The sequence below is a fragment of the Ornithorhynchus anatinus genome, chromosome 1, assembly GCF_004115215.2.
Source record: "Ornithorhynchus anatinus isolate Pmale09 chromosome 1, mOrnAna1.pri.v4, whole genome shotgun sequence".
NCBI lineage: Eukaryota > Metazoa > Chordata > Mammalia > Monotremata > Ornithorhynchidae > Ornithorhynchus > Ornithorhynchus anatinus.
Window position 1 is genome coordinate 161,884,435 of NC_041728.1, and position 15,178 is coordinate 161,899,612.

A 15,178-nucleotide genomic window follows, 5' to 3' on the forward strand; every position below is an offset into this window, starting at 1 on the left:
ATACAGGGCACGGTTTGGCTGTGTGAGATTGATGGAGGGATAGGGGAGTGAAGGAATTAAATTTGGGAGAGAGAGTAGAGATGAAGGCCAGAATCGAGGGTTCTGTAGTGATATATGGCTGATTAAGCAGTTATTGCTTCTGACACCCTCACCTGTAACCCTAAAACGGACTCCTCTCTTTCCCTTCAGTCCCCGCTTTCCAATCAGTCGATATCTGTCCTTTCTCCCCCAACCCCTCCGCACCCCTTGTGACATTCCCTCCCCGCACATCTCAGCACAGCCTCAGCCTGTGGAGCTCCTGCTCCATCATGGGAAAACTTCCCTTTATTTTTGACTTGTTCCTGACCCAGTCACTGCTCCTCCTTTGTATCACTGAAATTTAGCTCTCTCCAGATCACATTGCCTTACCTGCTGCTCTCTTTAGAGGGAACTTCATCTTCTCCCCCTCTCCCAGACTAACTGGGAAAGAGGGAGGAGTTGGCTTTCTCCTTGCTCCCCAGTGCCACTTTTGCACCATTCCACCTCTCCCATCCCTCTCTTTCCCTTCCTTCAAAGCCCATATCATTCACCTCTACCACCCACTCCAAATCCTAGTCAGTCATCTACTGTCCCCCAGGTCCCATCTCCAACTTTCTGAACCATTTTGATCCATTTTTCACATTCCTTTTCTCTTTCCCCATTCCCACATTGGTCCTTGAGGGCTTCAATATCCATTTGAATGTTGCCGGTGATCCTTCGGTTGCCTGCATCCTCTTACTCCTCAACTCCACTGACCTGCTGCTCCACCCCACCTCATCCACTCATCAACTTTGATGCACATTCAATGTCATCATTTCTAGTCACTGTACAGTCTCTATCCTCACTGATTCTGAAATCCATCTACCCAACCATAACTTCCTCACCTGCCTTCTCTCCCACACACCCCACCCCTGCAACCCTGATTCTCGATTTGCACTAATCTTTTGATCTGCACTAATTTTCTCAAGTCATCTTACCCATCTAGTTTTCAAAGCCAAATTACCTTCCCTTGATACACAAATTGGCATCCTCAACCCCATTCTCACTAATGGACTCAACTCACTTGCTACCCTATCCTTTCGCTGATCTTGTACAACTAACCCACAGCCCTGGATCAACTTCACAGTATTCTTCCTTCACTTCTGTGACTGTGTTGCAGAGCACTGCTGGTGAAACTCCATATATCAAGTCAATCTTGTCAATCCTGATATTAATCCTCATCTGCTTTAACTCTGCCCTCTCTTCCACCAGGCAACATTATTTCTCCACCTGTTTTCACTCCCATACCCACTGACCACTCTGATTGTTTCAGATACTAAAGTTCTTTCCCAAACCCTCATCCCTCCTCTTCCTCTCCATCTCTTACCCCTAGGGACCTGGTCATGTACTCCACTGAGAAAATTGAAACCATATATAATCCCCCCTGTTCCTTTCCAGTCTTTCTTTCCTCATGCTCCTTCTTTGACTCTCCCATTTTACCCAGCTGTACCTCAAGAACTCTCACACCTCCCCACCAGTGCTTCTGACCCCATTCCTTTACACCTTATCAAAACATTTGCCCTCTTCCTAACTGCCAAATTCAACTGTTCAATCTCTAATGACTTCTTCCCCACTTCTTTCAAACACGTTCATGTGTCCCTTAACCTAAAGAAAAAATCCCTCCCTTAACCCCATGATTCCCTCTAGTTATCACTCTACTCCCTCCTAGCATTCCTCTCCAACCTCCTTGGGTTAGTTGTCTACATCTGCTGCTTCCACTTCCCCTCCTCCAATTCCCTCTTTAACCCCCTCAAATCTCACTTGTGCACCCTTCTTTTCATGGAAACTGCCCTCTCAAAGGTCACCAGAGATCTTCTTGTCAAATCCAACAGCCTCTACCCCATCTTAATCCTCCTCAACTTCTCAGCTCCTTGCAGTACTGTTCACCAGCCCCCTCTCCTAGAACATTATCCAACCTGGGCTTCAGAGACACTGTCTTCCTCTGGTTCTTCTCCTATCTCTTTGTCTCCTCATTCCCAGTCTCTTTTGTGGGCTCCTCTTACGTCTCCCATTACCTAACTGTGGGCATCCCTCAAGGCTCATTTCTTGGGTTCCCTTCTATTTCCCATCTACACCTACTACCTTGGAAAATAAATTTTCTCTGATGACTTCAACTACCATGCACATGATTCCCAAATATACATCTCCAGCCCTGATTTTTCTCCTTCTCTGCAGTCTCATATTCCCTCTTGACTTCAGACCATCTCTATTTGGATAGTCCAGTGACACTTAAAACAGAACTTCTCATCTTCTCACCTAAACCCTGCCCTCCCCCTGACTTTCCCAAAATGTAGAAAGCTCCATCATCATCTCGGGCACACAATTCCAAAACCTTGGCATATTATTCTTCACTCATCTCATTCAGCATACATATTCAATCTGTTACCAAATCCTGTAGTTCAACCTTCAAAAAATCACTAAAATCCACCCTTTACTCTCCATTTAAACTGATACTACATTGATCCAAACACTTATCCTATCCCACCATGACTCCATTATAAGCCTCTTTGCTGATCTCCTTGACTCCTGTCTCTCCCCACTCCAGACAATACTTTACTCTGCTGAACGAATCATTTTCTAAAAAGTCATTCAATCCATGTTTCCCCACTACTCGAAAACCTCCAGTGGTTGCCCTTCAAACAGTAATTCCTTCCATTGGATTTAAAATATTCAATCATCTTTTCCTCTCCTATCTTACCTCACTGATCTCTTTCAACAATCCACCCCACATACTTCATTCCTCTCTCCCAACCTACTCGCTGTACCTCAATCACGTCTATCTTGCCGCTGACTCCTTGTCCATATCCTGCGTCTGCCCTGGAACTTCCTCTCCCTTCTATCCAACAGGCAGTCACTTTCCCCACCTGTCATAGCCTTAAAATCATTACCTCTTTAAGAGTCCTTCTCCATCGAAGCCCTCATTTTTCCTGTTCCTTCTCTGTTCTGCACTGCTCTTGCACTTGGATCTGCAGGCTTTGTTCACCCCAGCCTCACAACATTCATATGTATTCTATAATTTATTTTAATGTCTGTCTCCCTTTATATACTGTAAAATCCTTGTGGGCTTGGATTGAAACATGTCTGCCAAATCTCCTGCTTTGTACTCTACCAAGCACTTAGAACAATGGTCCCACCCATGGGAAGTGCTCATTTGATAGAGTGGTAATTTGGCATGGGATTGGAGTGGCCAGCCTAGTCAAATAATGTGGGGAAATGAATGGTTTAGGGATAAATTGGATCCCATTTTATTTATATATTTATAGATGTATTCACAACCCCCCCCCCCCCCCCCGACACACATATATAATGTTATTTATTAAGCGTTTACAAAGTTCCAGGCACTATACAAAATGCTGGGGTAGATACAAGCTAATCAGATTGGACATAGTCCATATCCACATGGCCATCACACTCTTAATCCCCGTTTTTTACAGATGAGGTAACGGAAGCACAGAGGAGTGAAGTGGCTTGACCATGGTCACACAAGAGACAACGGTAGCCAGGATTAGAACCCAGGTTCTGGTGACGCTAACTACTTCTGACCTATATATTGAAGTCTCCTATAGTCAGAGTAGGTCTTGAGGAGGAGTGAATATATATGAGACATCAAGATCTTTCAGAAGTGTGATAGGGCTGCCTGGAAGTTGGCAAGTTATGTCTACTATTTTATGTAGTGGATGGATAAGGATATGTGATGTGAAAATGATTGGTGTAGATCGTGAAATGGTTTAGACTACAAGCTTCTTTTGGGCAGGGATTATCTATACCTACTCTTTTATATTGTATTCTCCTAAGCACTTAATATAGTGCTCTGCACACAGTAAGCACTCAATGAATTCTTTTGATTGATAGAAACATTATGGAACAAAGGGTTGGCTGATACCCCTATCTTTCCATGTGTCAGAGAGTGAGAGAAGATGAAGCCACTTCATGGGAATGGCTGGGGATACAGTACCATCAGGAGGTAACCAGACTTTGGCATTGGTTGCGAGCTGGAGTAAGGTGGTAAAGAGCAGTCTACAATGGAATAGGCAGGTTCCATAAGATGAATTAAAACTATTTAAGAAGGGATATTTTCCAGTAGGATGAATCCATGAAATGAAAGCCTGTGACCTATATATTTTTAATCGGCAGAAGGTTGAAAATGTCAATATTTAGCATAATGTGACTTAGGAAGTGTTTACAGGAAAAAAAATCCAAAGTTGTGAGACCTTTGAAGACCAAAAAATCTAGGATACTCCCTTCTACAGAAGAATCACCTGGTCAAAAACAAACAATTGAATATTAAATTTACCCTAAAATAATGTAAAAGAACTATGAATACATGTTCACATTTTACTCCTGGGGAGATTTATTTTGTTTGATTGCTAATATTTTCTGGCAGATCAGATCCATTTGATCACCCAGTATTTCCTGGCAGATCATCTATTAGGTTTTACAGCAATAGCCGCAGGAAAATAAACTGCTTGTATGTAATCTTCAAATACTTATCAATGAGAATGATTCTTTATACAGATCTGCAAAATTTGGTCTATTCTAGGAATTTTGGAGTTTACGGACACGATCCCTTGTACCACATTTTAAAATGCGGTAACAAGCTTATCAAAAACGTAGGAAAGGAGATGTAATTCTAGCACTAGCCACTACAGTTTCTTTACTCATGATCAGCAGATTGTGTGCATAATGAAAATTTGATTCTGCCAAATGGAAAAAAGAGCAGGGAAGTAAGTGGAGTAATTAACACAACAGTTCAGATTAGACACTTCAGAGGAAGTATTTTGTAATGGTATGTAAGCGCTTACTATGTGCCAAACACAGTACTGAGCATAGGAATAGAAGCTAATCAAGCTATCTATGGAATTTTCCCTTTGGTTTCCTAGACAATACACTACATAGTTCTAAAACAGGTGTGCAGCATAGAGCCCCAAGCTGTCTACATGTGCTGTACTCGGTGAAGCTAGTGGAAGAGTGAACCCGGCTTCTTGCCTGGTAATTTGTAATCACTGATGACCAACATTATTTCATCATTAGACTGAACAAACATGGCCTGCCTGTGGTTTTTTTGGTGTTTGTTTACTTTTTTGGTCAAATTGTGCCTGCTGGGTTTTAGCTATATTTAGGATTTCTACAGCTATAGGTCACATAATATGCCAAAGAGCATCGAAAGATACCTGTTTGAAGAGAACATTTTCTCCCAATATGTGTCAGAGACATTTTTTGTTAAGACTTCCAGAGACAAGGCAGGTCCAGCTGAAGCACATCCCTTTTACATTTGTGGACTTTTCTGGGTGATTTTTAAGGTGGATAATTAAAGCCAAAAACCCTTCATGACACATTTCCATATTTTTTTTCATTTTTCTTATTTCATCAAACCAGCTCAAAATTCCCAAGGAAAATTCCCATGTTAAGTCTGAATGGGGTTTCTTAATTTTGCCTGTCATGTTTAATTGATGTATTTAGATAATTGTTAACATTTCAAGTAGCTGGTCATAGTCTTTGCTTGGCAACATTTGAATAGTAGAACCAAATCCACTAGGGAGAACGTTTACAGTGAGTGACCTGGCTCAGTTTAGTTAATCCTTCACCTGTATTGTCAATAACTTTACTCCTCTAATAGTTCTACATATTCCACTCATTTGTAGCCCTAGAACCCAGCAGTTCCTCTGTCATCTCTTACCTTCACTGGTGCCTTGCTTTCCTTTATTGAAATGCCTCCATAAAAGCTTTCTATCCCATTCCTTCCATTTGGTCATGCACAGTGATAATTGCTTATTTTATCTGGATCAATGCCTGGTGGTTGGTAGCTCATAGTTTAGTGAAAAATTTGGCTGAATGGATATATTTAAGATGGCATCACTGTGGACTTCTTTGGTTGTTCTGTAAATTTATCCACAGGATGGATAACCCAATGGAAGGTAGTCTGCATGTAGCTGAAAACACCATTTAACTTTGTCTCACTAAGTCAGTTGGTGAATCTGTAGGTTAATATTGAAATGCCAGTCAGCAAGTTTCTCCTCTGAATTTCCTCTTTGTTCTTTTCAGCCCCCTCCAAGTATCATGCTCAATAGACACTTGTTTCAGTGGAGGAAAATGCTCCAGTGATGGAAGTTAAGTTCTGCCAGTGTTCGGGAGGGTTTCAGGGACCCCACTGTCAGTATGGTGAGTTGAAAACTAGACCATTATAGAAAATCATTTTGCTGTGGCTTCATTGCTTTTAGGAGCACAGTTGAATTTCTTGATTAAGATAATTGACAGAGTGACCCCCTAGGGAATACTGGGCATTTCATACCAGGTAGTAAACAAAAATCCCACAAGGTAATCAGCATCTCACAATGTAGCTTGTTGATTTGCTGTGAATATGTGCAGTTTAGCTTTCCTTATTCACAGTGACAGCTCAGTCTACTTGGCAATATTGATTAATGGGGCACATTAATAAAATAAATGACATTTTACTAATGGGAAGACCTCATTCTGATTCTGTTAGGAGGTCTTTAATGGTAAAGACTTGATATTTGAGCTCCATTCAGATTCTGAATGAAAAAGTGAAGGTTAACATAGTTCTATTGGAGCATGCCATTCACTACCTTGGCTCCTGAAATGCATTTTTTTATTTTAAGTTTTTTTATTGGTCCTGCCCAGTTTCTGAATAGTATATCTGTTTTCCAAGATTTCATTTGACTGGCTGGAATCTCAAAAATGTATCTATGTAGAATTTTGCTCTTGGGCAAAGTGTTCAAAATAAACTTTATTGTGGGATTGAGGCCTAAAAATGTATTTGCCATTTAAAGCACTTTCCACTAGACAGGCTTTTTTATATAAATGTGATTGAATTAGATGGAATTAAAAATTTAATGTCTGAGGTGAAAGTTGAGACTATAGTCTTAATTCTGAGGTTCCTATAGACTGTAAGCCCGTTGTTGGGTAGGGATTGACTCTATCTGTTGCTGAATTGTTCTTTCCAAGGCTTAGTACAGTGCTCTGCCCACAGTAAGCACTCAATAAATACGATTGAGTGAAATGAATGAATGAATCAGACAGTTTGTTACGGTCACCTGTTCTTTGTTCATCTTGGCAAACTTGACTGTAGAATGGATTGAATGTTTTTTCCATATTCCATGGAGCATCAGAATGTGATTTATGTTCTTTTATTTTTCACCTCTTGTAGTGGTTAATCTTGAAGGAATATATTGTTTTCAGATTGTGAGCCCCCCAAGGGAGAAAGACTGTGTTTAATTCCCACTTGTGTATTTTCTCCCAGCACTTAGTACTGCGCTCTGCACACAGTAAGCATTTATTAAATGCTATTACTACTATTTCTATTTTCAGTATGTGAATACTGAGAATCAAAAGATAAAAAGTGCTCAAATTAAATTTCCAGAATTGTACTGTCAACCCATTATTATGTAGGAGTTGGGTTTGATGAGTAATGAGAGATAAATCAGTGGTAGTAAACATTTTAGAAATTTCTGATCATTCTTAACTCTGAAAGGAATGAAAAGCACAGCCAGGAGGTGACAAAGTGAATACTAAATTGTTTTAGAAATTTTATTTATGAATTACCGTTTGAAGCATTAAATTTAAAAGGTTGGCTCCATTTTTTTCAAATCTCCATTTATGAACAGAATTTCAGAAGGACCTGGGTTCTAGTTGCAGCTCTACCATTTGTCTGCTGTGTAACCTTGAACAGTCACTTAAATTCTCTGTCTCTTCATCTGTAAATTGGGGATTAAGCCTGAATGCCCCATGGTGGAACATGGACTGTGTCCAACCTGATTAGTTTGTGCCTGGCACATGGTAAGTGCTTAACAAATACTAGAAAAATAAGAATTCCAACTACTGCATTTACATACTGGATAGAAGAGACTATGGTTGCCTATCTGAAAAAGATGGTGGTACTTTCTGAAATGTGGAATCTCGTCATAGAGGTGTGTGTGGGGGTGTGGGGATTATCTTGGATTATTAAAGTTAATGCCAGATGCAACAGTTGCTAGGACAATTGCATTTAAAAAATGATTTGTTTTGAATTGATCTCTTAATACACTAGTCTCCAATGAATTTGTCTGTATTCCACTAGGAAGCCTCAATTGATAGTTTTTAAAAAATTAACTAGTGTCTTCAGGTCTTGATCAATACCTTACTAGCTGACCACCATATGATAGTGCTTTTTAATTACAATTCTGTGAAGTGATAGTTTGATGAAGAACCTGCTAACTATTCAGTTTTCTGTCTTCTATTTGCCTCTAAGGTACTTCACATAATTTGCATTATTATCCCCCTTTTCTCAGTACTCTCTTTCTTTATCTCCTGAATTAGCTGGTGAATATTCGTATCTCAAACCTATTCACTTGCTCAGTTATAGAAGGTTAACCCTAGGTTGTCATGAGTGCTATTCCCTTAAGTGACTCTTGATACCCAAATCATGCTAAACAGCATACTATGTCTGTATAAAGTAGAAAATATTTTTGGAGCTGAATGTACTCTTAAATTCAGTGAATCGTTCTGTGCTATTCTATTAGTAGTGGGTCAGTGTTTTTTAAGATTTGCTCACTAGTAGAATTCCCACTTTGGGAGAAGTATTAACATTTCTGGGCCTCAAGGGAATTATTTAGTTTGATTGCTCTGTTTTGAGAAAGCCAGAACTCTTTCAGGTCACTGGAGAATTATTTAATTCACTGCAGCAGTGTTTTGACAATAGCATTTAGTCTGTGTCAATCTTTTCTGGATTTTTTTTTCTATTTACTCAGTTTATTGCAAGGCACTGGAAAGTTCCCTAGTTGTCTGAAAGAGTTAATGTACCTTCCTAAGTGAAGATATTTTAAGAGAAAATTAATATGGATACTGGAAAAATTTGGAATCGTCACTAAAAAAGGAGTCCATTCCCATTTTGAGTTTTTAAAATATCTCGTTTCTTTCCTTCACAACATCTTATCGTCAAAATGCCACTTAAAATTATGCCAAATGAACTTGTGGTTTAAAAACTGAAGCCTAATTTAATGAATGGATATTTAACTTGGAAAAATGTCATCTAGTGATATTTGAATATTTAGTCTGTGCAGAACACTGTGCTAAGCACTGGGGAGAGTACACTAGAGTTAGACACGATCTCTGCTCTCAAAGAGTTTAAATATAGAGGGGAAGACAAAGACTAAATTAAATTACAAGTAAGGGAAGCAACTGAATATAAACATATGCCCTCAATTGCTGAGGGGCTGGAAGTGAGGGTATCTAAGCGCTCAAAGTGTAAGGTGTAAATTATATTGGTGAAGCATTGAGGAACAATAGATTAGGGTAAAAAGCGCTTAGTCAGGGAGGGTTTCCTGGAGGAGATGTGATGCTCAGGGGTCATGTAACTAGCTAAACATTAATCCATGGTCCTAAATGAAAGTCAGTGGAAGAAAAAAATCCTATGAAGCAAAAATGAAAGATAAACTATTCAGTCATTTAATATGAACTTTTAGGATGCCAGTGTGAAATTCACTGATATTTTGGTTTTCTCATAAAGCTGTATTACACACAGAATGAGCTTTCAGTATGATTTTGGTGAGACTAAATATAGAATATTGTGTTTTGCTTTTCATGACAGTATCAGAAAGACACAGAGGTATTGGCACGAGCAGAAAGAAGTGCAATTAAATCATGGAGGAATTATTTAACAGGAGAGATTGAAGTCAAAACTATTTGGAATCTTTATGAGCATTCAATAAAATTTCATTTTGCTCTTTAATCCTTGAGGGAGATTTGATGCTCCAACATTAGATTCAGTACATATTCTCAAGAGGGAAACATCAACATTGTGTGATTGAAAGGACAGGCTCTAAGTGGACTTTATCATTATCGATTTGTATGTGAAACAGAAAAATCAAAGGAGAAAATAAGAAATAGGGAAAAAGTAGAATGGCATGGTCTAAAAGATATAGCACCAAATGAAATTAAAGAAAATTATAAAGCCAACTATAGAATGATTGGATAATAGAATCTCCCTAAAGAGAAAGTGGTCAAACCTCTTCTGTACATTCACCTGTCCATTTTCAAAGATGACATTACCGCCTGTGGGATCCTATCTCTACCTGTGAAAGTGGTTGGAACGACTGATTTGTGATCAACACGTCTTTTCTTATGGCATTTGTAAAGTGCTTTCTCTGTGCCAGTCAATGTATTCAGCACTGGAGTAGATACAAGCTAATTAGGTGGGACACAGCTCCTGTTCCACACGGGGCTCACAAACTTAATCCCCATTTTACATAGGAGGAAACTGGAGCCTCAGAGAAGGACACGTCCTTTGAGATAATCTCTACACTACTATAGTAACCCCATTTGAGCCTGCCTCTTGGCATACTGATTTTTGTGAAGTTTTTGCCCAGGGAGAGCATTCTCTCTTCTGATGTACATCCTGTAGGCTAGATTACCTGTTAGTGTTCTTCACTCAGACCACTGCTATTGCATGGCCAGAGGCTCTGCTTCCCAATTCCACTAAATCATTATTCTGCCCGCCCAGTTTATCTGGGCCTCCTTTCAGAACATCTCAATGTGGAATCAAAATCGAGATGTGGTGTTAGGACTTATAAATTTTGGCAAGAGGATTGATGGATTTAAAAGAAAATTCCATGTTTTTAAGAAGCCCAGAGAAAAAGATTTTTGATTGAATAGCAAGTAGTCATTACAGAGATTCACTAATAAAGTCAGTTGTCTTTTCATTGCCTGCAGCCATCTGTCTTCTAATAATAGACTTATCAGTTGCAAGAGAACACTGTAAAATGTCCCTTTTTTCTTATTTTTCTTGTTAATGTTAGAATCCTGGGAAATTTTCACCTCTCTGGATTCAATTTGGGGCCGCTTTGCTGTAGGCTTTCAAACTTTGGCTAACATTACTGACCACGCTTAAGTCAACTTCACCCGAAGCACATTTGGAATTAAGGACTCTCACCAGCAACCAAATGGTAGAGCTGTTTAAGGTCCTTGCAGGCATGATGGACATACCCTCAAAATGACAATCAAGATTTACAATAGTAACACAAATAAAGGGAGATCACAAAAGGGTATTATGCAAGTCAAAACAAAGGGAGAAATGCAGGGATGACAATTTTTCATTTTGAATTCAGGGGTGAAAAGGGCAAAGAGATTTTAGTCAGGGGTGAGAATTGGGAAAGGGCAGACTTGATGAGCCAATAGATCAAGCCATGATTTGGGGCCTTTACAGCCATTTTCTCAAACTCTCAAGTCTAGTTAGAGACCTGAGATGAGGAACTCTGGGAATCCAGCCCAGAGAACTGTGGGGGTCATTGTCCCACTCACATGTGGAGTGGGCACATATGGTAGACAGGCACCACAGAGAAGCAAGGAATTTGAGATTAGGACACCAAGATTGAAGAATAGATAGTTTGTGTGAATTAGCTGGGGAGAAGCCAAAGAGAATAGTTAAGCAGAAATGTAGGAATCGGCTTAGAGGGAAAGAGTCGATAATGAACATTTAACTGGTTTTGTGTTATTGTACAACTGAGTGAAACCTGGACCTTGCTTTCTAAGAACCTATTTTCTTCATTTTAGGAACCACGTGAGTTATGTTTTAATCTGTCTTGTAATTGATACAGAAAGAAATAAGACACTTGAGGGATTTGCATCCATTTTGATTGGCCATTTTCTGGAATGAAATGGAATCTTTTATTTATGACCCAATGAGAGCCTGTATTCCCCAAGAGTTTATTCTTTATAATCTGCTAGTGATTTCTCCTGTAGTCTTGCCTGGTCCTGCCACTCTTGGTAGAAAGAATAATGAATCGGGTGATGAGTCTTGCTACCTGATACTTTCTCATTCTGTCCTTTTCCCTTCCCCTGTTGTAGGCTTAGTGGCATAAATGACAGTCAGAACCTTTTTGCACAGAAATTCCAAACAAAATTAAATCACTAAGCAAAGAGCCAATTATACAAATTAAACACCCATTACTTAATTACTTAATTGTGGAGCAGTAATTACAAAATCATGACAATAAGAATAATTTAAAGTTAATATTGAACTTACGTTGTCATTTTGTACTTGCAGTGGCATTTTCTATTAGAACTTAAAAGAGAGGAAGAGAGAGTGTGTAAGAAAGTGTCTTCATGACAGGAAGTAATTCCACAGCGTGAGTCAGTCAATGCTATTTACTGAGTGATGACTGTGTGATGATGATAGTATTTAGTAAATGCTTATTATGTGCCAAACACTGATTTAAGCACTGGGGTAGATACAAAGTAATCAGGTTGTCCCATGTGGGGCTCACAGTCTTAATCCTAATTTGACAGATGAGGTAACTGAGGCACAGAGAAGTAAAGTGGATTGCCCAAGGTCAGAAAGCGGACAAGTGGCAGAGCTGGAATTAGAACCCACGTCCTCTGAATCCCAAGCCCGGGCTTTTTCCTCTATATCACCCTGCTTCTCACGCTGCTGCTTCATTAGTACAGTGCAGAGCAAGCAACGTGGCTCAGTGGAAGGAGCGCGGGTTTGGGAGTCAGAGGTCATGAGTTCAAATCCCAGCTCTGCCACTTGTCAGCTGTGTGACTGTGGGCAAGTCACTTCACTTCTCGGTGCCTCAGTTCCCTCATCTGTAAAATGGGGATTAAGACTGTGAGCCCCACGTGGGACAACCTGATTCCCCTGTGTCTACCCCAGCACTTAGAACAGTGCTCTGCACATAGTAAGTGCTTAACAAATACCAACATTATTATTATTACTATTAATAATAAACATTTGGGAGAGAACAATAGAGTTGGTGGACATGATTCCTCCCCTCGAGGAGCTAAAAATCTCATAGATGTAGATTGCACTAGAATCTGAATGGATGGACCAGGAAGCTACAACCTAGAAAAAGCAGCTCTTGTTTCTTTCCTCTTGACTCACCCAGCTGCACCTCAGTTCCCAGTCCTCGCTTCCCTCTCAAAATGCTAGACTTCCTGCCATTCAGCTCCAGGGTTGAGGCTGTCTCACTGGTACATCCCTCGTGGTGAGGTCACAGTTCTTTTGATTCTTACTTTCTCTGATGAATGGCCATTTGGGGCTAAACTGGAAGGAAATTCCCTATTTGCATTAGAGTTGGCAAAAGAAGCTCGGTAAGGAGGGGAAGGGAGATTTGATGAAGCTGGAGTTTGCTGTTATCCTACCTACCCTGCTAACGATGGGTGGAATAGGGAAGACAGAGAAAAAAAGACACACACACACACACACAAAGAGGAGAGACAGAGAGGAAGAAAATTAATTCCTGGTTGTTTTCTTGCTTCCTCTTTCTGAGCTGCAGCAGCCCAAGGCAGTTCTTGACCCTGAGGTCCACTGTGGGGTTGGGGGTGAGTGTCCCCTTCCTTGTCTAGCTTGGCTGGACCAACCAGCAATCAATCATATTTCCTGAGCATACTTGGGAAAGTACAGTGTAACAGAGTTGGTATACACAGTCTTTGCTCACAAGAAGCTGACGGTCTAGATGAAGACAGACATTAAAATAAGTTATGGATATGGAGTCAGAAAGTCATGGCTTCTGATATCTGCCACATGTTTGCTGTGTGAGCTTGAGCAAGTCACTTTACTTCTCTGTGGCTCAGTTACCTCATCTTTAAAATGAAGATTGGCACTGTGAGCCCCACACAGGATAGGGACTTTGTCCAGCCCGATTGGCTTGTATTCATCCCAGTGCTTACTTAATACACTGTCTGGTACATAGTAAACACTTAATAAATACCATAATTATTATTAGTATCATTAGGTCTGAGGGCAGATGAATAAAGGCACCAGTGGGACCTAGTGGAAAGAACATACTCTTGGGAGTCAGAGAACCTGAGTTCTATTCCCAGCTCCACTCTGGTCTGATGTGTGTGACCTTGGGCAAATCACTTCAGTTCTCTGTGTCTGTTATCTCATTTGTAAAATGGGGATTAAGAGTGGGAGCCCTGTGTGGGACAGGGCTTCTGCCCAACTTGATTACTCTGTATTTATCCCAGTGCTCAGTACAATCCCTAACTCCTAGTAGCATTTAACAAACACTATTGGAAAAGAAGAAAAAGGGAGAAGATGCAGAAGTGGGAGAGGGAGCAGGGGAAATTAAGGCTTAGTTTGAAAGAGATATGAGCTTAATAAGGCTTGGAAGGTGGGAAGAGGGAGGGAGTTCCAGTCAAGAGGCAGGATGTGGGTGAGGGGCTGATGGCAAGATAGACAAGAATAAGGTACAGTGTTTGTGTTTATAGGGGCAAAATGAATGTGTTGGATTATAGTAGGAAATCAGTGAGGTAAATAAATAAGGAGAGAGCAAGGTTCATTTGTAGGGCATCCTAGAGCAGCTCCAAATCTCCCTGTCCCTTCTAATGGCTTAATGGCAGAGTGCAGGCTTGGGAGTCAGAGGTTGTGGGTTCTAATCCTACCTCTGCCACTTGTCAGCTGTGTGACTTTGGGCAAATAACTTAACTTCTCTGGGCCTCAGTTACCTCATCTGTAAAATGGGGATGAAGACTGTGAGCCCCACATGGGACAACCTGATTACCCTGTATCTACCCCAGCTCTTAGAATAGTGCTTGGCACATAGTAAGCACTTAATAAATACCACAGTTGTTATTATTATTCTAGACTGTCAGCTCACTGTGGGCAGAGAATGCCACTGTTTATTGTTGTATTGTTCTTTCCCAAACGCTTAGTACAGTGCTCTGCACACAGTAAGCACTTAATAAGTACGATTGAATGAATGAATGAATGATTACTTTCTGCCAACAGAGGACAAGTAATGTCCCTGTCATCTTGGCTTCACTCCGTTGTTTTCTGGTTTAAGGTGGTGATGTGGACCAGCTAATTATTGGTCAAAATCTGAGCGGACAGACTAGTGGGGTCACCCCTACAGGTAGCATCTATGTTCAAAATCCATTTTTGGTTCAAGAGGAACATTTATGGCTCAAGGGTCATAGGTTTATCAGCCCCTGGGCTAGAGACCTGGCTGCAGTTAGGATTGAAGGTTGCTTATAGAAAGCGCTTTAAAAGACCAAATTTTTCTTATAATCGTAATTTTACACTAGTTTCAGAACTTCACTGAAGCTTCAGAGCCTCCACCCTGTACCTTACCTCTTCTGCCGAACTCAGAAATCAAAGTGAGAAATAAAGGAATAAGAGGCTCCG

The 15,178-nt window shown here is 40.4% G+C and overlaps 1 long non-coding RNA gene across 1 annotated transcript in view; it reads left to right on the forward strand.

Moving 5' to 3' along the window:
- LOC103170156 overlaps positions 1–6,204 on the forward strand; it is a 55,219-nt gene extending 49,015 nt beyond the window's left edge. Inside the window, exon 3 of the long non-coding RNA XR_003756839.2 lies at positions 6,100–6,204. This is a non-coding gene — a long non-coding RNA (uncharacterized LOC103170156). The remainder of the gene's footprint in view (positions 1–6,099) is intronic.
- Positions 6,205–15,178: the final 8,974 nt, after the last annotated feature.